The sequence below is a fragment of the Lepisosteus platostomus genome, chromosome 6 (genome assembly GCF_059453375.1).
Source record: "Lepisosteus platostomus isolate fLepPlt1 chromosome 6, fLepPlt1.hap1, whole genome shotgun sequence".
Lineage (NCBI taxonomy): Eukaryota > Metazoa > Chordata > Actinopteri > Semionotiformes > Lepisosteidae > Lepisosteus > Lepisosteus platostomus.
The window spans coordinates 35,239,050-35,265,681 of record NC_142616.1 but is presented as its reverse complement, the minus strand read 5'-3'; the positions used below and the strand labels follow the sequence as shown (position 1 = coordinate 35,265,681).

The following is a 26,632-nucleotide window of genomic DNA, read 5'->3' as shown; positions in this document are numbered from 1 at the left end:
CATTGATTCATCACGAAAGAGGACCTCCACTGTTGGTGAATCAGTCCACTTAAAGTGTTGCTGACACTGAGCCACTCTTCTCCTGAAAAACAGGTCAGATTGCTTCCTTTCTGTGTTTCACCAGGCTTGACATTCGATGAGTTGTATAATCTCATCACCTGCCTCCAGTCAAATAATGGGGTAATTTAATGCTTATACAAAAGTCAGTTTCTATATGATTAATCAAAATTACACACACATATTTAATCTTTATTTTTAACTTATAATATTTAACATCTATTGTATATACTGTATTAAAAAAAACCTATGTGCAATAATAGAGTGAAAAGGTGTTTTGATGTTCAGTATACTGTATATAGTACACTCCCACATCTGTGTAATACTAAACACACCAGTAGACAGGTCTATTAACTAGAGTTTGAAAGTAATGTTAATTCTTTGAAATTTCTAACTTTGTGAAATTTTCACAGTATTTAAAGCCAAAGGTGTCGGTGGACTTATTAACAGTGGTTGCATATTCCAGGACTAATTATAGCAAGTTGAATTGTAAGTAAATGTTACATATGACTTAAGACTTCCTTTAAAAAAAATATTAGATTAGTAAATTCAATTAACTCTAAATGAACAAAACCAAAGATACATAAACAAAAAATCCTATATTGCTTTTTCAATATCAATGGCTTCAGATGAAAAGTTTTACCAATTACTCTGACAACACTGTGACTTAATCAGACACATACAGAGGATATGTTCAGTCATACACGGTATGCATACTTTAAAATTAATTGTGTTATTAATACTCTAATACTCTAAACTGATAATGCGTTCTTCAAATAATGTATTAACACTGGAACTCAGTGTAGGAGTGTGTTTGAGTGAGGGAGCTAATTATTTTAGTTATGCTTTTTAGATCAATGTTACATTATTTATGATTTTATGAATTTGGGATAAAAATAACATTTGTTGTGTTAGCCTTGGTAATAGAACTATCACACCCTTCAATTTTAATTATTTTTCATAAGCATTTATTTTTATTCTTTTTAAACAGCCTCCACCCAATTACCAATGTTTTCATAGATTACATTTTTCATTTTAGCTGTAACTTCCATCTATCCATTTTCAAACCATTTTATCCAATTGTCGCAGGGGATATCCTGGTAAGGAATGGGCACAAGGCAGGATACACCCTGGACAGGACGCAGATTACACACAGATACAGACACAAACACACACTTACACCACTACCCATTTTCCAAAAGCCAGTGTGACATACCAGTATGTCTCTGGAATGTGAGAGAAAATTAAAGCACCTGGAGAAACTCAGGCGAACACAGGTTAGAACATATAGACTCCAAGCTGATACCACCCCAGGTCTGGAACTGGTCTGGGACTGAACCCATGGTCCCAGCACTGCAAGGAACTGATGCTAACCAATGCACCACTGTGGCATCCAGCTGTACCTTCAAAGTCTATATTATTGAATTGCAATGAGACAGCTGTTATTTTACTTATTTCAGTATAATTTATTCAATTTTATTTAATTTTGTTTGAAAAGCCAAAAGGTGTTCAATTTTTTGGCAGATCACTTGCCTAATATAATCAGAAGCCAGGCAAAAGGGTACACAAAACCAAGTGTGATATTTTAAATTATCTTTAATTCTAATACTAATCAAACTTTAATGAATTTCAACATTGCAAACTGGCTAAGTGGGATCTTCAAAGAAATACTTCAGAACACTATTTGGCTAATAATTGCTGTTATATTGACAGATATTAAAATCCTAGAGTGTCCATTAATTTATCTTTTCTTATAGCATTAATTAATCTTTAAAATTAATGATTGTATTTTGTATACAAATTTGTATTTGTATTTTGAAGAAACAGTGGGTTCAAGAATTATTTGTACCCTTGATGAAGATGAAGAAAAAAGACGGACAGTATAAAATAAACAGCACAGACAATGTGCTATAATTTAGGCCCCTAAAAATTGAAAGAATAGAGGATTTTATTCTAAACGTTTTAAATTAGCAATATTTTTCCTCAAAAATTAGGAATCCCCTGTTTCTAGTACTTGGTACAACCTCCTCTGGGGTAGCAACACAAAACCTTTTCCTATAAAAATAGTCCACTATTATAGCTTGTTAGTTCAGGTGGGTAGCTGCGTCAGCATGCGTAGGCTGCAAAGGAAAAAGTAATAGGTTTATTCCATGCTGAAAAAAAGAAGAAAACACAATGTTTCGGCCGTGGAGCCTCTTCAGGTGTGAGAAGCTATTATAGCTTGTTGTTGGCTACGGCGTGAGTGTGTGTATCTGGATGAATTATTATAAGTGATGGTTTTGTGATTTAGGAGTTCTTCACTGAAGTCTTTATGTTAAAGGAGGGAAAAGGGTTATTTTTACACATTATGTATCGCCTCTTATTTTTGTAAAAACATTCCAACTTAAATGCAATATGGAATATATTATTAATAACATTGTAACATATTCAGATTCTTGGGGTTGTGCCCTTGCTGCTCCTGCCCCAGTTCGCCCTTCACCGCATTGGCTCGAACCTGGGTATCCTGCGTTGGTCAACAGAGGTCTTTCCAGCTGAGCTACAGAAGACCTCCTTCAGCACCAGTTGCCAGCAGCCCTGTAATGCGTAGGGGAGCAGAGGGCTGTACTGTCACCGTGCTGCAACCGGCTTGTACCATCTGTATGCCGGCTGTTTGTTAGAATATTAATAATGAATGACTATAGACGAGTTGTGAACTGAAGAGTTAGAGAAGACACATTGAGTCTTGTCTTTTCAGCTTGGAATTTAACCTTTACAGCGATCCTTTTGGCTATATTTTTGTTTACATAGCCAGATGAGTAAAAATAGATTGGATTAATAACTGGAGTAAGAAAAGATATTTCACACATACTTTGAAACCATATGGGTTTGGAACAGCGGGAGGTGACACCCAGCTGTGGGGAGAGGTGGCATTTTGATTTTCCTGTGTGAACCGTATTCACTACAATGCTATAATGAGTCCCTGAGGCATATCGGTCAAATTTCGGAATTATAAAAAATAAACCTTTGTTGAGTTTGCAATACCTTTTGAGAAGTCGTGTACTGCTTGCAAAGTAGCTGATTCTGACAATAATTTGCAGAGTAGCTGATTTTGACAAACAGCTAATTTTGCTTGAAGAATTTAAAATCTTTAAAGTCTGTACTGTAGCTTTATTTAAATGAGCAGAATGTCGCCTTGCTCTTACAAGCGGCTTTGTTAAGCAGAGTTTGTGTTAACACACCACACCCTTTTGAATGAGTTTTAATCAACTTTGTCTGCCCAGGAGGGCTGGGCAGAGTGATGGAGAGTGAAAAAAATGACTTTTCCTTCCCCTCTGGTGCGAGGTGATAATGTGGAAAATGTTTTTATTTATTTTACTGGGAGTGTGAACATTGAGTGACCACTAGGGCACACAGTGAGATTAACACAGAGTGATTACTGAGATGGATAATTTTAGTAAATATGTTGACAAATGTCTGAATTTTTGCTTTCACGGGGCAAGATAAAATTGTATCCAGCTGTGAATCATCTACGTGACCTTGCCCCCATTAAATTTTTGGGAAAGGGGTTTAGTGAGCAACGTTAATCACAGTGTAGTGCTCATTGAGTGTTATTTTTAATACCTTGTACAGTATAACATTATAAAGGAAGTATGTTTTTTTAAATAGTGTAATCACTATTCTTGCAAGTATATTTTGTATTCAGTTTGTTTCTGCGTGTTAGCTGGTGGGCAAATGTTCAAGGTGGAAATTCTTCCACAAGGAATGTACCTTTAAAGTGTACCTCTGTATGTCACTTATGCCAGCTTTTCTTTAGTCATAGAGGTGGGAAGACGCCTACCCCTTTCCCTTTCCCTCTGCCTGCTTGACCTGTCCCATTTTTAACCATTCTGTGTCTGAATCACAGCAGGTGAGAGAGAGTACAGAGAGACAGAAAAAAGGTGAACCCTGTATTAATTTTACATTTTATTTTACCTTCATTTTTTTATTTTATAAGTATGTATTTTACTTATTTTCTGATAAGTATGTTTTGTTCAGATTTAACATATGTTTGAACACAGTCTTATAAATTAATGGAATAAGTAATAGGTTTATTCCAAGCTGAAAAGAGAAGAAAGAAACACAATGTTTCGGCTATGAAGCCTTCTTCAGGTGTGAGAAAGGCCAATCCCTCCATAAGTACCCTTTTTTCTAACCGCCCAATCATCTCATACCACCGACAACCCAATCTACATAAACTTCTGGTTCACAGCTCCCTTGACTGCACTCGGCAATCATCCCCACCAGGCACCTTCCCCTGCAGCAGAACTTGCTACATCACCTCGAAATACATATCAAACAACATACTCATTCAGGGCCCCTCAGGTCAATTCCGGATGACCCAGACGACATCCTGTACCTCCAGCAACCTCATTTACTGTATTTACTGTAAAAAATGCCCAGCTATCTACGTTGGGGAAACCGGAAGGAGACTAGGATACCACTTCAGAGAACATGTAAGGGCTTTGAAGATGAAAGATTTCTCCAAGTCCATAGTTTCTCATTTCACCTCAGACGGCCATGATCACACTGATCTCTCTGTCTCTGTTCTCAAAGAAGGGTTTCTCAACTCCCATAGCAGAAAAACAACAGAAACTAAACTCATCCTGAAACTAGGTTCACACCATCCCCTGACCGACTTGTTTTCATGTAATCCTCTATTCTGCAGGTTTTGACTTCATACAGTACCTTTCTTCACCCTTCCCCACTTTGCACTTCCTTATTGGCTATTTATTGGCTTCCTTATTCTGTGCTATTTAATCTTTGCTGTCTGCCCTGTTTTTCTCACACCTGAAGGGGGGTTCACAGCTGAAATGTTGTGTTTTCTCTCTTCTCTTTTCAGCATGGCATAAACCTATTACTTGATATTTTGCAGACTACGCATTCTGACTCAGCTACCCACCTGAACTTCTTATAAATTAATGTTTTTACAAGATGTGGAAGAATTGCAAAAATGTATCACAGTGCAACTTTTAATAGTAATTATTGATTACTAATAGTTTATGCACCTGACTTTATCTAGATGTATATAAAATATTGAACTTAGTGTGACATAACATTCAGAAATACATTTGAAAATAGCCTGTGATATTTGTGTAGATTCAAGTTTTCTAAAATGTATTCAAAAAAAATTAAAAACGATTAAAATGTATAATCTTTCCATGTGTAAAGTCATTAGAAAGTACAAAAAGCCCCTGCTTTATTTAATGATGGTTTCAAATATAAAACTGATTGATGAGAAAGCTATGTTAAATGACAATTAAAAAGACTTCAAGTTAAAATAAATGTTTTACGTTCCATTATTACATTTTAAAGGCAGATGGACACGTTCAGTGTAAACCTGTAATACGGTCTTGATGTTTTGCTGAAAAGTATGCAAGTACTTTTGTATTCATACAAAAGGTTAAAACTGGGAATACAGAGGGAGTTTCAGAAATTAAACAGAGATCTGGAACACCCTGTCTCAAAAATAGACGTTTAATAAATCGAAGGTTTTGAAAACAGTGACAAATCACCCCGAACAAAATACAATTTTAAAATACAAGCAGTTTTAAATTATTAGTTGTTATTAATAAATCATTTAACTTTTAACATGTTGTGATATATAGAAATACCAACAAATTCAATATAGTGTCAATAATATTAACTATTTTAGTTTTCAAATACATTTTTATTTGTTAAAAGAAAACTCATGCAGAGAGCTAGGCTCAAAACCCCCAACCTCCAGCATGTCACACACCAAAGCCATTACACCAACGCACTGCTTGACAACGTAAGCTATTGCTGAAAAGGGCAGGCAAAATGTTTCAGAGTAATCGCGGATGAATGATGTTTACAGATGTACTATGTACCAAATGTACTACGGTAATAATTTGAGCTATATGCATATAATTAAATCCTTAAATATCGTTAATAATTTTTTTAGATATGCGATTCCATATTATATTCCTTATTAATCAAATTCTAAAAAGTATGCGTTTTTGTACTGCAATAACTTTCTATAAAGTAGATAATCTTAATATAAAGTATATAATCTTAATATAGTCAGAAGGAGCAAACTTTTCCAAAATAACCACAGTAAAAGACTTTGATGCTTAAAATGTTTATGAAGAAAGTGGAATGCTGACTGGTGTGTATTTTTTATTTAATCTACCAATACCAGCCATATACAGCTTACATAATATGTTTATATTCCTAAATTAATATTGTTTATGATCTTCAGACACGTTATGCTCTTCTTTTTATGCTCAGCTACCAACATTTTCCTTTAGTTTCCAGTATTCAATATTAAGCGGATCTAAACATGCACAGTAAAGAGATTAAATGAAGCAATCATTTCACTAACAACCAATGCACCACGAGTACCGCCTGTCGGTCATTTTGGCCAGCCAATCATGAACTGCAGTATTCCGCGCTAATTTGCAGATAATTTCACGCAGTATGGGCTTTTACTGCACATTTTGAATGACTGCATATGTAACAAGGCACTGGATTTCTCCAGCTGTGACCCTTGGATTATTTTTTACTTCCCTCACAATCTTCCTCACTGTGCATGGGTCCTTTTCTTAGTACGTTAACAACTGTTTTAGTGGTTTTGAACTTCTCGATTATTGCCGTGATAGTGATAAGCAGTATATTAATTTTTTAATGTATTTTTTATATCCATTACCAGATTTGTGAAGATCAACAACCATTTCTCTCTTTCGATTTGTCAGTTCTTTGTCTTTGTCTAATGATGAATGACAAAACGTTTTGTCATGTGTGATACCCCTTTTTATAGCCTTGTGAAACAGGAAGCCCAAAAAACATTCCTTAAGATTGAGTTGTATTGAAATAAGAATGACAGATTTAGTTATGTTTGATGTTCTTATGTTTTTATAAATATTATTAATAATATTTTTAAATATTATTACTCATTTAAAATATTTCTTTTTATTTTACTGTATTAAAATAAAATCCTGCAGTTTTCTATTCCAGGGGCACAAATTATAGCTCATTATCTGTACTGTTTATTTCATACAGCTTTTTTGCTCGTCTTTATCAAGGGTGCCAATAATTATTGAGCCCACCACATTTTCGTTTTAAAATTTTAATTTTTGACAAAAATATTTGTATTATTTTTCCCTGAGCTTATCAACATCTGTGGATCTGTTATCAAGTTAAAATGAAATGAAAAGTACATTAGATTGCAATGTGCCATCAAGTTATGCATTATAAATGGAGGATCCTCAGATATATGAAACATGATTTCCCTGTTACTATTTTAATAAATTAAAAATGTTTTAAAACCTGAAACTTTGGGTAATAAATGTATTTTCCTTTGTTTTATAAATATAAATGTTCTTATGATATATTTTTTAGTTCTGCTGAAAGATGTAGTATCATTCACCTCTACCCACAGAGCAGTTGAGATTGACCACAATGTGACCTTTCCCACAATAGCTCTCTTTTGTGCCTCAAGCCCAATATTTAAGTACCTTGGTCTGTCATTCATTTAAAATGTGTCATTAACAGATAGCTTGTTAGCAACATTATGCTGCTGTGGAGGTTAAAGCAGTCAAGTCCAATAAGTAGAGCAATATTTAAGCTGTCACTTCACAGAACATCTGTTGTTTATGTTGAAAGCCTAGCTTTGTACTCCATGACCAACGTGACAAATTACATGATTATTACCTCGGTCTCCTGTAGTTGAATCTATAGTATTTCCCTCTGCCACAATACAGAGCTGATAACAGTGATTGTAAAATTGGTAGCCAGAATTTCAAGTATAGAACTTCAGACAAGGTCTATTTAAGCACTTTCTACGTGACACGGAGCCTGTAAATTACTTTGGAACATATAAACAAAGTGATCTTTTACTTCTGCTGTAGAAGGGCTGCAAAACCCAGTTGAAAATGAATAGGCATTATAATGTATAATCAGTAATAATAAAAGAATGACATGTATATTAACTACAACACAAAAAACTTTCAGAAATATTTTTATGTGCAATGTATTAATTTAATTAAAACTTAGTACTATTATAATATTATTTTTAATCAATGATACAATTCATACAGCTTACATTCTTTCATTTTATGTGACAGATCAAAGTACTATTTAGAAAATACCTAGAGAATAACAAGAAATATCAAGTAATTTATAGAAAATGAGTCTACAGTAACACTTGATAAAAGGCATTTTAATGATGTCATGTTTTTAAGAACCTAATATACTTAATGTAAATAAAGGTACATAAAAATAAAAACTTACATAGCCTGTCAGAAAACCTTTGCTTTAACAGCCAAAAGCTTCATTGCACTGACTCAGTGAAGTTTAGGAAAAATATGAAGTCATATTGGTGACTTCTACACTGCTGAATTGAAAGGCTGTCCAATGTTTTGAAAGGTAAATCAAAAAATTATATGTGAAGTTCTGAAATCAAATTAATTTCACATAGATGAAATCACTACAAAGAGTAATATAAAACATGCCAATATCAGTAATGTATTAAAATATTTACAGTAGAATTGTACTGCTTGTTGTATTTTATACAATAGCATTGTAAAAGTTTAATCTTTATTATCATTACACATTTTGAAAAAATATTAATTTCATTCCAGTTTGATTTTTATAAATACAGGTAACCAACCTCCATAATATAAATTCCAATGATACTTTGTACTGTATATGTTGCTGAAAAAAGTAATAATAATTAATCATCAGATACTGTATATGAAGCATATAAATGATAGAAATGAACAATTTATGTTGTTTTTGTTATTGTTGCTGTGATGTTCCATCAAGTTGTATTGTGTTATCATGCCCTTGACATACTGTTCTTTTTACCTTTGCATATACTGTAACTTTAGATCAGATCTCCAGGAACTTCGGAGAGTAATCACTGTCAAATACATAGCCTGAGGCTCCTCAAAAACATAAGGTCTCACGGCAAAACAAAACATGTATGGCCTGACATTTGCAGGATGAAACTGCATTGAGCAAAAGGCAGGAGCAAAAAGCAGGTGTAAGGCATAAACACTGTGCGAAGAGAAAGGAAAGGTCAGTCATTGAAGCAAGGAAGGTCTAAAAGAAAAAAAAATACAGCGCTGACAGAAAGGCAAAAAGGTTGGTGTGAATGTATTTTTTTACATGAAATGTTAACAGCAGTTGGAAAAAAAAATTGTCATAATGCAGATACCTCACCACAGAAAAATGCAATAACACTTTACATTAAATATAAAACTGGTTAATATTTATACTTGTTAAACTATAATAATTTCCATGATAGTATGCATAATCTTACTGTAAGTATAATTTAATGTAAAGGGTACAGAGAATCAGAGAATTCTGCTAAAAGAATTGTAATTCTGACATTGTAATATTTTCATTTTCTGTAACATCATTGTACTTACAGGTACTGTAGGAGTAAATGCATATGCATTAAATAATTGCTATGTAATTCTGTAAATAGACAGACAGTATATAACTGTGTTATTGTAGTCAATCATTTAAAATACTATCATTGCAGAATAATTAACACAAATTCAATTAAAGCAAAACAAAATAATCTGGTTCTAGTAGAAAATAGAAAATGGAAAAGAGTTAACAAGCTTCATGCTCCTAAGGAGAGCAGACTCATGGGAAGCCACGTCCTCAAGCGCTTATTGACAAGTACAGTGGAAGAGTTGAAAGACAGTTAGCTGCACAGTTAAGTTCTATTATTGCACCTGAAAAGCTACATATACCCTTCACACATTACGTTATTGATGATTATTAAGAGGTATCTTTTACACAAATTCTTAAGCTCTATTATGTACAGCACATAACTGGTGTGTGTGTTTATACGTATTTATTTTTCAGCCAGGGTTAGAACAAAATTGTGTCTTAGCAAGCTGCAAGTGCAAGCTGCAAGGGAACAGATACAGGTTAATTCCACACTGATTAAAAAAAACATTGCAGCTGTAGAGCATTCTTCAAGAGAAGAGAGGGAGAGAGCAGAAATACAAGCCAAAAATAGACTGGGTAGAACAGACAAAATAATGAAAACGTAAGAATGGGAACAATGTGGAAATTGAATTAAAGAGAGAAAAATCTGGGTTACAAATTTCAGGGGAGATATGGAACGCTGCAACAATGTTCACTTTTCTCCTACCCAGTCTTTGTTTTCCTTGTTTTTCTCCCCTATGACTCTGAAGAACAATCCACAACAATGGATTCTTAAAATTCTCTTTTCAGTGTAGGATTAAACTCTAACTGTTTTTCTATATTCCTTCTATATATTTTTTTGTTGTATGATCACTAGACATCCTGCCATTTTTGGGGTTCATTGGTCAAACACCATTTAAACAATTATAGGGTTAGGCCACAATATCCCAAAAGTGACCCTGAGTGGACATAATCATAGCAAATCACAAATAAGATGTAAATGTCATTGTTAATTAAATTTGACAGGTTTCAATACAATCAGTGCCACCATCTTGATTGACACAGAACCATAGTACAGTATGTCACATAGCCAATTGTCTTATCTTTCCCACTGTGTCTAGTAATTTTGAAGTTTTCAGCCAGGGCTAGTTGGAAATATATGAGGAAAGCATAGAAAATCCCTCAACCATCACTACAGGGAAATAATTAGAAGTCTATTTATTTATGTCTGATAGCCAGCAGCCATATCACCCTGTAACTCACAACTGGCAACCCACTGAAGCTTAGCAGGTGTGAGCCTGGTCAGTACCTGGATGGGAGACCTCCAGGGAAAAACTAAGGTTGCTGCTGGAAGAGGTGTTAGTGGGGCCAGCAGGGGGTGCTCACCCTGTGGTCCAGGGAGGTCCTAATGCCCTAGTATAGTGACGGGGACACTAAACAGGCGCTGTCCTTCGGATGAGACGTAAAACTGAGGTCCTGACTCTCTGTGGTCATTAAAAATCCCAGGGTGTTTCTCGAAAAGAGTAGGGGTGTAACCCCAGCGCCCTGGCCAAATTTCCCATGCCTCTTAATAATCCCCCTCGATGAATTGGCTACATTACTTTGTTCTCCTCCCCCCCTCCCACTCCAACGGTTGGAGTATTTCTGGCAACGTCAGCTCAAAGATTTAGTTCAAACCACCAAATGGAGACTGGTGTGCCGACAAGCGGACCCTGTTGATGTGGGATTAACGCTAGGAAAGAGAGATTAATTTATGTCTGATACATCATATTAGCATGTTAATTAAATATTAGGAATTCATACTGTACTTAAAAACTAATTAAAGGTTATCCTATATCCTCAATCATATTTCCTAAAAAAACTGAATGGCTATTACTCTCTGAAACATGAGATGCAAATTCCTTTTCTAAACTCTTCTCTTTACTAGAGTACTTTTTGTTTCAGAACATGTAGAAGACCTAGCCAGTGCCAGTGCCTTGTCATGGATGTCAGTGAATCTGTTTCAAAAGATCTGTAGTGTCTATCCTTTTTTTTATTCATGTGGTGTAATTGTACCTTGAATAATGGATTTTATGGTGGTCTATGGGATATAATATCAATTTTGATGATTAGATTTCCAATCCATTTTTACATAAAGCTTCGAAAGCCTGAAACAGTCACATGAATAAAATCTCTCTGCAATGTATGCATACAAACTATTAACCTTTATCAATATGCAGTAGGATGGAGGCCTTTTCAAGGTCTCTCCTCAGATTCTGAACTATTAGTACACATCTTGCATTAGCCTTCCTGTAAATCTAATCTAATCTTTGACCAACAATGTCTAAACCATTTGTTCTATAAAATATTCCACAATACAATAAGGAAAAGGAAGCAGTTTTAAATGTTTGTTAGTACATGGCCAAATAATATTATTGATTTTAACTGTAATAAGTATTTTTCCCCTGATGTTAATTATGGAATGCTTTGGAGCCCAGGAGGGGCCATCAGTAGGAAATAAAAGTTATATCGAGGGAATGATTTACAATCCATGCCCACATGATAATAATAACATCACTTTATTAACCCTATACAATTTCTTGCATTAGAAATTTGTCTTTTCGCATACCCCAGCTTGCTCTCCATGAGACACACAGACACACAGATAGGGAGAGAGCCTGGGGTCAGAGCGCAGGGTCAGCCATTGTACAGTGCCCCTGGAGCAGCTGGGGTTAAGGGCCTTGATCAGGGGCCCAACAGAGTTGGATTCCCCTGCCGGCCACAGGATTTGAATTTTTTCCATTAGCAATTTTTGCACTCTGTTGCCCCTGGGCTGTGTGCACCCTGTGATAATCCACAAACCTTCTCACTGTAAAGGTGCAATGAACGTTTTCTAACTCTTTCCTTCATTTTTTTGTATTGCGGTAGTCGCCCACACATAAAACGCCAGCGTTATCTTCAGTTCTGAGACCTAGACATTACTGTCCTGAAACTAAAGAAAGTAGTAAGTAAAATAAAACTCTAGCATTATCTTCGGCTCCAAACAAAGGCTATGAAACACTTGTTAATACGTAGTAGCATCTTTATAGGCTATTATATGTATATCAAGACACTACAACATGTTAACTAGTGTTTCATAGTGTTTGCTCTGAACCAGGGATAATGCTGGCGTTTTAGAAACTTTCTATGTGCGTGCGACTACCGTGACACAAAGAAAATGAAGGAAAAAGTAACTTTGTGCATATGAATTAAGGAACACGAGGGAAAGATTAAATTATTTTGTGCTCATGAATTAAAGAAAACGAGGGAATGATTTAGTTATTGTGTGCACACGAACTGTTAATCGTAGGAATGAATTCATTATCTCTTGGGCACGAATTGTAAATCGTTCACTCGATATAACTTTTTTTTCCTACTGGTGGCCCCTCCCTGACTCTGTAGAATGCATACTGTATATGTACATAAATACATAACATTAAAACTGAAAAATACTTCCTGAAGTACAATAATGAGTATACTTTATTTAGAAGAATTTCAACAATAATGTTCATAAATATCTTTAGATTTTACTTCCATCTCAAAATGTATAATTCCACCTATAATGGCAATTTTGCAGTATTGACCATATTCTTTACATACTGTATAATGAACACCTTTACATTGCGTTCATCTTGCCACCATTTTGTTAAACAGAGAATAGAAACTCCTAATGTTACATAACAACAGAAATTAAAATTAAATGTCTCTTCGTAACTCTTAAATTAATTTCCTAAAATATATCACTTTCCTGCTTTTTATTGTTTCTCATAAGGAAAGGGCAAGTGAAATTAAACTTTTTACAATGTTATAAAAACAAAAGGATAGAAACAATAGCAGAGTGAAAAAGAACTGAATACAAACTTTCATTCTTACACAGTGTTTGACTTGTTAAACCATTCAGATACTGTACCTTAATTTCTGTGTTAAACAATATATGAGTATAGGAGTCCCTCCAGAAGTATTAGTTCATCACAGAAAAAAAAAATCTTGATTTTGATTAATGGCAGCTAAAACTATTATACAATATGTTAAAAACACATAGGTTTCTCTGAAGAGCCAACATTCACAACTTGAATAACCTCTGGGACCTTTTCTGTTTTGTATTCATTAGCAATTTCATGTACAGATTTGCATGTCACACAAAAAGAATATTGACTACGGCAATCTTTCAGTCAAAGCAGTGACCCAGGGTTCTTTGCATACTTAAAAGTCCCTAGAGGTTTAATGTTCAAACAATTTTAATTAAATGTTTTTGTCATATGTGGCACTCAGATGACTTGCTGAACAAAATTCAAATAGACATCATTGGTAGTTACAGCAAATCCTCCTTTATACAGAAGAATAAAGAGTCCAACCATCATGGACAATTTAGCTGCATATTTAACAATTGCTGCTGTAAGAATCTGATCTTTTTAGTTTTTTGGGGGGGAAGTGTGGAAATGAAATTTATCTAATTACACTGTTGGATTACGTGACAGACCACATTCTGGCAGACAGAGGATCATCCACCAGCTCAAAACTGTTAAATTCATCTAATCCATCCATATAGCAGTTTTCTTAATACAGTGGCCACAACTTAAAAAAAAGTCTGAGTACTAAACACTGTCACTCCAGCTCATCCTACAGTTGTTCAATCGGACTCAAGTCGGATCAGTAGGGTATCCACAACATAATTGTAATATTCTCGTGTATCTTGAAAGAATCCCATTGCTACACACACAAAAAAAAAAATATGAGGATGTGTGTTGTTCAACTGGAATGTTGTTATAACACATAAGCCCATGGGAAGGGCAGAATGTGCTGTTCAAGGCGAATTGTCAGTGGTGAATTTAGTCAGTGGAACTCTGGTGATAGACACTTTAGTCAAGGTCACATATTGGTGATGTGTTAATCTTGGCAAGGCATCATGAGTCATGGTCACCCAGACAATGTTGCCAGTTAATTTTAGTTTAATTTAGAGAATTTTGTGGAATGTACATTTCAGCAGCTGAAACACCCTCCCTAAAGTAAAGATGCCAAGTGCTATCAAGGAGGACAAGCATAAAAAGTGATTGATATACTGTAGAAACTTAGTGGTGAGAAATATTTTAGGATCCTTTTTTATTAATTTGATCTCCTTTTTATTTATTTTCAGGTCACTTTTAAAATAAGAAATCACAGTTGCATCATAAGCTATAGAGTTTAGAGACCAGGTTCTAATTTGTCCAAAAATCTTAAATTGATTGCATATTTGTTTATAAAAGATGCAACTACTTACTTTCTAATACAGTACATTCTTCATTACAGATTAATACGGAGTCTCATTAATTCCATGGCTTAGCTAAATAAATTAAGTCTGTATTGAGACCAGCAAGCTGTATTAATATTTTCCCCCATTCTTCAAGAAAATGCAGAAAATTAAATAAATATATAATTTTTAGTTCAAACTTAACACATTAGTCCTGAGTAAATGTGACAATCTTAGCAATAATATCCATCTATAAAGAGAAATGTTAAAGAATAATACAAAATATTTTTTAAATGCTTAGGGAAAAGATTTTTAATAAGAATTAAATTATAAATACACATCCACTGGATTTATCTTTGGTTTGTATTATGACTTGTCAACAAACTGCTGCACTGCTACGACAATTTACTATGGTTAAAAATATGGCAATAGACATTCACAGCCATGAAAAATAGATGCTTTGCTTTTTCTGTCAGTTCCAATCTGATATATAAAGATTCCAGCCAGCAACCCACATATTGTACTCAGCAACAGAAGTACCCCATGTTCTTTTTTCTTATTTACACTATTAAACCATACATTGCTTATCTATACTTATGGCACAGTAAAACAAATTGCACAGCAACACATTTACAGTTGAACAGTACTAATTGCTTACCTGGAAGCACAGACCAGCCTACTTGTTCTTGTACCTCTCACTGTGTTCTGTACTTTTTATTAAATGTTAAACATTTCAGAACATGTTCTGACCTTTTCAGATCACAATGTTCCCATGAAAGGAGTGTTAACCCAGGTGTCCTGGTTAAACTCCATTTTGGGCCTGCACAATCAGGCCTCCACTTTTCTTACTCTAATTTCCCCAGTTCTCTACCTGACATTTTGTGTATTGGTCCTGCTGGCACATAATGGACCCAGGTGGGTCCTACACTTCAGTCAAGCATGAAATCCCCTCTTGTATGAAATACTCTGTGATCTTTTGGGATGAAAAGTACTATACAAATGCAAGGAAATATGTAACTAATAAGAGCAGCAAGATCATATGTCAAATGTAAAGAACAAGCTGTAAAATGTATTTCAAATGAAGCTGATCAAAACTGTTTACCTGCTCAAACAAGACCCCTGCAGTATGTGAATAGTAAAAAAATATATTTTATTAACATGTTAAACCTCAAGAATATGTGTTACTAAATGGAGGATGGGTTATTACTGTAATTACACAGGAATAAAGGCATAAATACCAGACTGCCTACAGAGGGTGCTTTACACAACAATGTAGGCAATAGGAAGTTTAAAAAAGGAAGCCAGTGGACTGGAGAAAGGTTTTTGCTTTCTGAGGGAAAATCCTAGAGATTTACAGTTTGCATTTCACAGGCTTACTGAAAAATCCAGATTTTCCCTCTGAGAACACAGGATTTACAAGTCCCTTCTTTCTGGTACAATCAGTGGTGTACAAGCAAAAAACAAATCATAACAGCTGAAAAGCTCATTCTTCACAATGCAAATTGCACAATAAACATAATAGCTATTGACAAACATACAGTATAGTACTTGGCCTCCAAATTGTTTATTAGAAAAAAATTAAAAGAATGGCATTCAAAAATAGAACAAAAGCTTTAACTCACTGTTTATGTTCCATGTAAGAAACAGTTCTGATATGAATAGAAGTACAGTACAGTTTTCATTTTAAAGACTGGTAAAAAAGGAGCATGTATTGGTCATATTATATTTCATGTTAAGCATGTTTATAGGAAACAGGTACCAAGAACAGTGACAAGTAATGTTTTAGCTTACATTTATCAGTTAAGTCAAAATAACCCTTGTTCACAATTGTTTTTTGATGATCATATGCAAGTGATGCACAATACTTTCATTAAAAGTTCAGCATGCTTACACGTCATCATACTGTACAATATACAGTATTCTGACTGTACAATATATAGGTTCCACATATTACGTTCCTAAGGCAAAATTGATGGCATTAAGGCTTTTTTTTTCATGTCAGCATTTCTGTGATTTATAATGTTTTGCTGTGCTTTTTTATTCCAAACCCGATTCTTACATATATCTGCAAGATCTGCATTTTGAAATTCTACTGAAATGGAAATGGGTTCAGTTTTCCTTGCTGTGAAAATTATAAGCTTCATTTACAAGACATATGCCTTTTGAGAATGATGTTCTATTTCTAATTAATGATTTAAATATGATTTTGGGGATTATAAATTGTACTGTATATACTGTACAGCAAATTGATTGCTAGGATCTCTGGTTATTATCAAGCATTGAAAATTATAGAATTCTTGAAAGGAATTTCACATCCAAAAAAGCACAAAACACAAGAAGCATGTCAAATATAGATCAGATTAGTTTACATCTGATGATGCACAGTCCCTTAATTGAGGGAAGATTCTGCTAACAATCTTGAAATGCTTTGTTGAAAATTCAGTTCTATCTACTGCAAGTAAATATAAACACACTGACTGACAGCAACTTCTGTAAAAAATAAAATAATTGTATTTAAAAAGAATTACTAACACCTTTGTTTGTGAAACGCTCATCTGTCCCAAGAGTATTCAGATAAAGCTTTGCCATCTTTTTTACATTACATTTAAGTCTGAAGAGATTTACAATGTGTCATTGGACACATTTCACAAGTAGCAGAAACATTACTTTAGCAGTCAAGCACCACAGCAAGGCAGATGGATATTGTATCCATATAAAGGCATGGTAAAGTTAACATTAAACTTAACTTTGCATCCATTGAATTTTATTATGTGTCTCACTTGTTATAAATGGTGGTGATGAGTATTATGGTCTTGTACAGATGCAGCCATTCAAAATGCGTGGGCGATATCGCATTATTTTGCGGTGCGCTTTACGCAGTCTACCGCGAGTTACCGGTAAATACCGCTAGTTACCGTAAATTTTCCTATAATACCGCAAGCAAAATAATAGTATCCAGAATTTCCGCAAGGTGGAGCTAATAAAGCTCAACCTCTAATGTTTGAGCTGTCGCCATCAAAGTCTTTAACGAAGATATTACTAATAGTATTAATAATGAATGACCTTGGACAAGCTGTAAACTTGTATTGCCCTGGTCCACATTCTTTTTTTCATTGACCGTCTTTGTAAAAGTAACACCACAGCATTTCACAATCACGCATTTGTTTCCAATCATGCAAAGTACAGTAATTTTTGAGAATCGATTCACCATGCCTTTCACATGCTCATAAAAGAGATTGATTTAGGAACATAAACATATTACCGTGTGCAAACTGTACTGTATACAGTATGTATATGTATATTTAATGTCTTAACTGTGCCCGTTTAAGTACTGAATATTTATATGGAATTTTACCACTGAAGGGAAATCTTAGTACCTGAGCATAAAAAGAATAGGAGCATACTGTAACGCGTGTGAAGGCCATAAACGATATTAATTTTGGAACTTAAACATACAGTATGTGGCTGGTCTCGGTACTTTAAAGAAAACATCCACACCAGTATTCCATTTCTCCCTAAACATTTTAAGCATCAAAGTCTTTAACTAATGTGATACCGGAGTCAACAAGCATACTTTTAGAATTTGATTAAAAGGGAATATAATATGGAATCACAGATCTAAAGAAATTAATAACGATATAATTATATTCATGTTGCAAAAAACCTGCAACGGACATAAAAACTCCCTTGCTTTTAACAGAGCGTTCCATAATTTCTAACTACGGAAATTATTTAAACTGCGACACTTATCATTCAACCAGAGCTCGAAATATCACAAGGATCCTCTAGAGCACAGCAAAGACTGTATTAAAAGAATCGCGTATCTAAAGAAATTAATAAGATATAATTATATTCGTGTACTGCGACAGGGCTGTGTAGGGCTGTTTCACCTCTCTCTACATGTGACTCTATTCAAAAGCCATTTAGCAAAGAGGGGATGAGAAGAGTGACAAACTAGTATACTTTAGATCTTTTTTTCTGAACTGGGGAAAATCTGATCATGTTTCTCTATAACAATAATAAAAAACATTGCCACACCCGGACTGTTAAACCAACGCATTAGCACGTCAAAGCCCATTGAGGAGCCGGGCGCAATAATTGTTTTGTCCCTTGATTTACTGATCTGCATTAATTACAGAAATCGAGTTCCTGCTCTTTGCAGACGACCTGGTCCTGCTGTCACCCACAGAACAGAGGCTGCGGCAGAACCTTGCACTGCTGGAGCAGCACTGTCAGACCTGAGCGCCGACAGTCAATCTGGACAAGACCAGAGTTATGGTTTTCCAGAAAAAAAGCCAGACCTCCCTTAGTCTTCCTGAAATTGTCGGATTATGAGTGAATAAAAGCATCTTATTAAAAACACGTTTGCGTTTGTTTGGGAGCTATATTATGTATTTTTCATATGTAAGATATAATGATCCCGCTTACACATTGCACGACTTTAAAAGCTAGAAAAACAGGTATCGATTCACATTATCCGGCGAGCCTTGTTTTGTCAAAGGACAGCACAAAAAAAACAGAAAATACACAGGGCGGGGAGGGCAAGCGAGAGAGAGAGTTTTTTACCCTCTGTCAAAAAAAAACAAATCACCCGGGGCAGAGACTCTGGGGGGATCATTGTGTGGTACAGAACGGAGCTCAGTCAATCCAAACAAGTTCAGCGCTGATTCAGTTTCAAAAAAACTGCAACGGACATAAAAACTCCCTTGCTTTTAACAGAGCGTTTCAAAATTTCCAACTACGAAATTTATTTAAACTGCGACACTTATCATTCAACCAGAGCTCGAAATATCACAAGGATCCTCTAGAGCACAGCAAAGACTGCATTAAAAGTATACTAGTGACAAACTAGTATACTTTAGATCTTTATTTGATTGATTATTTTACATATCACCTTTATGTGATATCACCTTAAGGACAGCACATACAGGGGTTAATTGCACAATGGACCGCGCAAAGAAATGTAAAATAGTCTTCTTTAGGTGTGAGGGCAGGAGTGGATCGCAGAAGGCATAATCAGCAAATTAGGAAAACAAAGAACAGGACAGGTGAGACGTTTATCCAGGGAGAGAGTGATCAGAAAAAGGAACAGCTGTTACACCCAGGTTTTACGCTCTCTCTCTGCTGAATGAATAAAAGCATTTTATTAAAAACGGGTTTGCGTTTGTCTGGGTATTTACTTTGTAATCTGTGGTTTTCAACTACTGTATTGCTTTGAGATGCCACTTTTAAAGCTGATATGTAAAATAAAGTTTTTTATTATTGTTATAGAGAAACATGATCAGATTTTCCCTGGTTCAGAAAAAAGACGATTAAAATCTATCTTTCCACTTGTATGTCATCGGAAAATACAAGAAGTTTCTGCTTTGTGTAAGGATGGTATCAAAAAGTAATCTAAGTGGTGAGAAAGCTGTGCTCCTCAAAGCGCTTTACAGGATAAAAACAATAACAGCAATAGTGTTAAGCTGGGCAAACAATTTTTTTATAGAAATACAAAATGAGATATAATGATGTGTTCCGGCTAAGATATTAACGAGTACAACCCCCCTCACTGCGGGAGTGCTGGCTGTGACGAATTAAACCGGTTTCACAGGTATTTTCAAAGTAGAAGGGGGCGAGATTTCCAGCGAAAGACACCTCCCCCCTCCAAAGCCAAGGAAGTACAGTACAGATGCAGCCATTCAAAGTGCGCGGTACAGACACCGCAGTACAGATACCGCAGGTATGATGACACGCGATACCGCGGTGCGTGATTGGTTGACCGACAGGGGCACTCGTGGTCCGTTGGTCTGTCGTAGAAAGACTTACTGTAAACGTCTTTACTGTGCCCGTTGTAGATATTGAATTTTACCACTGAAGGGAAATCTTAGTAGCTGAGCATAAAAAGAATAGGAGCATACTGTAACGCGTGTGAAGGCCATAAACGATATTAATTTTGGAACGTAAACATACAGTATATGGCTGGTCTTGGTACTTTAAAGAAAAAAATACACACCAGTATTCCATTTCTCCCTAAACATTGTAAGCTTCGAAGTCTTTAACTAACGTGATACCGGAGTCAACAAACATACTTTTAGAATTTGATTAAAAGGGAATATAATATGGAATCGCGTATCTAAAGAATTTAATAACGGTATGATTATATCCGTGTACTGCGGCAGGAGTGTGTAGGGCTGTTTCGCCTACCTGATCATGCGAGCTGTCTTGTAGCCTACTGGTCTAGGTGCGTGACTACCAACTGGCAGGTTGTGTGTTCGAATCCAGCTGGTGCTGGACTTTTCATTTTTATTTATTTATTTTTTAATCGCGTAACATAAACATATTACCGTATGCAAACTGTACTGTATACAATATGTATATGTATATTTAATGTCTTAACTGTGCCCGTTTAAGTATTGAATATTCATATCTAATTTTACCACTGAAGGGAAATCTTAACATAAACATACAGTATATGGCTGGTCTCGGTACTTTAAAGAAAAAAATACACACCGGTATTCCATTTCTCCCTAAACATTGTAAGCTTCGAAGTCTTTAACTAACGTGATACCGGAGTCAACAAGCATACTTTTAGAATTTGATTAAAAGGGAATATAATATGGAATCGCGTATCTCAAGAAATTAATAACGATATAATTATATTCATGTTGCAAAAGAACTGCAACGGACATAAAAACTCCCTTGCATGGTTTCATTACGACCAGAATCGGTCTTGAGATATTTTTAACTTGATTTACAGTATTTGAGAGGTATGTCTTAACACCGATACTACAGTGCTTAAGTACTGCTCACGTATATGTTTCTAGGTTTATATTATGCATTTCATACGGTCAAATTACTTTTGAGCAATAAGAAGCGAGAAACGGTATGCGTTTTACTTTCGTTTTGTGCTGGGACCCGTGGATTGATTAGAGATATCAAGTACATACAAGTCATTTTTTAAATGTTGTAGTTCGTCTTGAAAAAATGTTACGAGTACATCATCTATCAACAATTACACAGGTTCTGTTTCCATATTGCGGATTTTGGTTACGTAATATTATTTTCTAGATTTCACGTTGTGAATATGATGGGATGTCTGATGGGATGTTTCTAAAAATCCATCCTCTGTAAAACGTCTTCTCTAGTTGTCCTGCATATGTATTCGCTAATGAAGCTGTGTGTTCTGAACCTAGATCTCTACATTTCTGTATGAACCAGCTTAGAGGGCTAAAGACAGCTTGTGTTTAAATTGAGTGTAAGGCAATTTATGCTTCTAAAGTCATGGTCAGCATTTATTATTGTACTGTGCTGTAAACTTGTTCTGTGCCAAGTCACATTATTTTATAGCGTTTTTAAAGCGTTATCAAATACGGTGTTACTGTAGTTTACTGAGTCCCATGTCACATGGTCTGTGATTGAAACCTGTAAAACCGGTTTAATTCGTCACAGCCAGCACTCTTCAGGTGTGAGGGTCTTCTGCTCAGAATGAAACGCTAAAATGTTTGTGTATATTCTAATGGTAGTGGGGGCGGGGTGTGTGGGAACAGGTTTGGTTGAAACATTTTCTCTGAAAGCATTTTCTTCGCAGTTTAACCGATCTTGTTACAGCATGTTACAGTTTACTATTATTAACCATATTAATTTTAAGTGCTTAATGTAAAATCTTGTAAAAATATATTTTCATTGTTCAAATATACATTAAGTCTGACTATCATATAATAAGTTAAATACAAAACTAAAGAAAAAATAGGGTTAAATATAATTCAAAATATTTTGCTAACAATGTTAACTGTTTATGAATAATAAAATGTATTAACTAAGGAGTAGGATGGCACAGTTGTTAGTATGTTTTTTTTTTTTTTAACCCAATCTCCGGGAAACCATTAGTACGATGGTGAATCGGAGATTCTCAACCCTTGCTGCGTACGACTGGAAAAGAATTCGTGATCGGATCAACGAAATGCTTCGTAGGAGGAGGCGGTCTTTTCCTCTTGTCTAACAGTCTGTCCACAAACAAAACATTTCTGTTAGACAAGAGGAATTGAAAAAAAAACAATGTTGTCAATGAAAACCGGTGTGTGTGTCTCTCCCTGCTGGATGTCCCTCTCACAAACTGCTGAATGAATAAAATAATTTTATTGAAAACGAGTTTGCGATTGTCTGGTCTTTAAATTCTGGAGATACGCGATTCCATATTATATTCCCTTTTAATCAAATTCTAAAAGTATGCTTGTTGACTCCGGTATCGCGTTAGTTAAAGACTTCGATGCTTAAAATGTTTAGGGAGAAATGGAATACTGGTGTGTATGTTTTCTTTAAAGTACCGAGACCAGCCATATACTGTATGTTTAAGTTCCAAAATTAATATCGTTTATGGGCTTCACACGCGTTGCAGTATGCTCAGGCACTAAGTAAAAGGAGATGCTTCGTATTGCTTGACTAATTTTAAAAACTAAGTTATAAATATAAAAATTGCAGGCGCTGCTCTGGTGCGTCGGCTCCTACACAGTTCCTGTCTGCCGTAAGCGTTACAATATACATACAGTACCCAACACTGCTTGTACCCATCTGTCATGCAAATAAAACACCTTGAATTGAATTGAATTGAGGGGAGAAGGGGGGGATACTAAAGCCAATACTGGCTCAATGGGCTTTGACGTGCTAATGCGTTGGTTTAACGGTCCGGGTGTGGCAGGCTTCCAATGTCAACTCGACTCGATTAGAAGACAATGAATGTATTTTAGCCCTAAATGAATTAATAGCAAACATGGTTTACATAAAATACATTTTTCCAAGAAAGTTTATAATAATACGATCTATAGTTGAAATCTGAGCCTACTTTAAAAATAAAGGAAAAGCATTTTCAGAGAGCAATCACGCTGTGTTTATGTAGAAAAGGTGATTAGGTTTATGAGCAATCTAATTACCTATTCGCTTAAAACGCTATATAAAATAAAGTTTATTTAGAGATGAATGATCAGTGTCGCAGTTTAAATAATGTGAGTCAGGAAACTAACACAGCGCAACCGGATTTAATAACGCAATAAAAACGCTATAAAATAATGTGACACAGTACAGCACAGTACAACAATACTGACCATGACTTTAGAAGCATAAATTACCTTACACTCAATTTAAACACAAGCTGTCTTTCTGTATGAACCTCTAAGCTGGTTCATACAGAAAATGTAGAGATGCATTAGCCTGATCATGATTAAAAAACACATAATTAAACACGCGTTTGCGATTTAAATCAGAACACGATTTAAATCAATATAAATGTTTATATTGTAACGCATACTGTCCAGCCTCCATTTCTCTATAAAAATTTACTGTTGCACACACACACACAATAGAAGCAGGAACCGCTGTCAGAAGGGAAGATATGTTCAAAATATCGCAAATATCGATCATGTTGCGATATTTTGAAATATAAAAGTCAATTGATTGTCCATAATATCGCTATTCTATTTTTTCGAAGAAATGTTTGTTAAAAGAAAAGTCCAACACCAGCTGGATTCGAACACACAACCTGCCAGTTGGTAGTCACGCACCTAGACCAGTCGGCTACAAGACAGCTCGCATGAACAGGCAGGTGAAACAGTCCTACACAGCCCTGTCGCAGCATACGAATACCGTTATTAAATTCTTTAGATACGCGATTCCATATTATATTCCCTTTTAATCAAATTCTAAAAGTATGCTTGTTGACTCCGGTATCACGTTAGTTAAAGACTTCGAAGCTTACAATGTTTAGGGAGAAATGGAATACCGGTGTGTATTTTTCCTTGTGATATTTTAAGCTCTAGTTGAATGATAGGTGTCGCATTTTAAATCATTTTCGTAGCTAGAAATTATGAAACGCCCTGTTAAAAGCAAGGAAGTTTTTATGCCCCGTTGAAGTAAAACAAAATGCCTGACAAAGTATGGCTTGGACAGATTCCAAGTGCTTGTACAAATGTGCTAAAGAAATTATACTTTGAGTATACAGCTTGTCCAAAGTCATCCATTATTAATACTATTAGTAATATCTTCAGTAAAGGCTTTGATGCATAAATATTTCTGATAAAGGTAGGTTGTGTACTTTTGTCCAACTGAGCAATCTTGCTTTCATAAAATATACCAACATTTTAATGACTGATGATTAACATGCTGTAATACACAGTTCAAAATTAAAGGCTCAAATGCTGTACATGAGAGGTTAAGTTCCCCCTGTCGGTTTTACAAGGCGACGCCGGATAGTTAGTCACGTGACACACGTGAAATGCGTGATACCGCGTGATACTGTGACACGCCCACCGGGGTATGCCGCGAAATACCTCACCCATTTTGAATGGCTGCATCTGTACTTACTAGTTAAGAAAGCTAGGCTCCTTAATGAAATCGCTTTAACATGCTAATGCGTTGGTGTAACAGTCCAGGCGTGGCAAGCTTCTAATGTCAACTCGACTCGACTGGAAGACAATGAACATATTTTAGCCCTAAATGAATTAATAGCAAACATGGTTTACATAAAATACATTTTTCCAAGAAAGTTTATAATAATACGATCTATACTTGAAATCTGAGCCTAAATAAAAAGAAAAAGCATTTTCAGAGAGCAATCACGCTGTGTTTATGTAGAAAAAGTTATTAGGTTTATGAGCAATCTAATTACTTATTCATTTAAAACGCTATATAAAATAAAGTTTATTATTAATTTGCTGGACAGAACGGTGAACATTATTATGGATAAGACAAAGATAACGATCCTGATCAGTTTAGAAATCTGTGTACGCTGTAAGGTTTTTACTTCTTAAACTTTTAAAATACACGTTTCGAATAGAAAGAAATCATCTTCCTGGTACAGAATGTATAGCAAACCAGCACGTCTTTTTTCTCCAATCAGAGGGGTAAGACACTTGGTTAAAAGCAAAGGAGATTGTCTGTTATAGTGGACATAAAAACAAGAGTTCGCTGGCATTATATCCTAGAAGACACAGACCAGCGCCAGACCAGGAGAATGCCCGCAGCGTAAAAGAAAATGCCTGATGAACTAGGGATTGGACAGTTTCCAAGTGCTTGTACAATCGATGGAAATGTTCAAATAAATGTGCAAAAGAAATAAACAAAATAATCATTTATTTTTTTATCATATTGGCTAGCTAATGTCCTCTCTTTGCTAGTTTTAGTGGCTGTGTTTCTGCGTTGGGTAGCAACGGGTGACTGTTCTCAGGCAGAAGATGTAAACAGCTTAATTTTCGTGTTAAATAATTTTTTAAAATTAAAATTCATTCTATACAGCAATCACATATTTGGGTACCGTTTCATAAAAGTTTCATGCTTAAAATGTTTAGGGAGAAATGGAAGACTGATAATGGAATGGAATGGAATGGAATGAATGATAAGTGTCGCAGTTTAAATAATTTTCGTAGTTAGAAATTATGAAACGCTCTGTTAAAAGCAAGGGAGTTTTTATGTCCGTTGCAGTAAAAGAAAATGCCTGACAAAGTAGGGCTTGGACAGATTCCAAGTGCATTTTTGCAATTTACGTTACATTGTCCATTGTGCTGCTGTAATACAGTTTAAAATAAGTCTAAACTGTATCAGCTTTATTTATGGGTTGCAATTTAGAAAAAGTCAAATTCAATTTAGAGCTTTAGAGCTTTCTGGCAAGAGGAGACACCCAAATTAATAATGTAACTTGCCACTGTTTGTGCATGAACAAAGTTATACTGCTATTTCCTTAGATACGCGATTAAACAAAAAAATGTTTTTGAATCCCCGGCGGAACACATTCCATAAGAATCAGCGCTTTTATATATTGCCTTTAAAGGTGGCTTCTCAAAACGCTTTACAGGATAAAAACAACAATAACAGCAACAACAACAATATTGTATTTCATTGCACTTTGAAAACCAAGTAATAACTTAACTATATGTGCAA

General features: G+C 35.2%; 1 protein-coding gene across 1 annotated transcript in view; it reads right to left on the bottom strand.

The window, feature by feature from the left end:
• The window catches only part of LOC148661626 (catenin alpha-3-like), a 600,833-nt gene that overhangs the window by 183,781 nt on the left and 390,420 nt on the right, over nt 1–26,632 (bottom strand). The gene's annotated exons all lie outside the window — the stretch shown is intronic.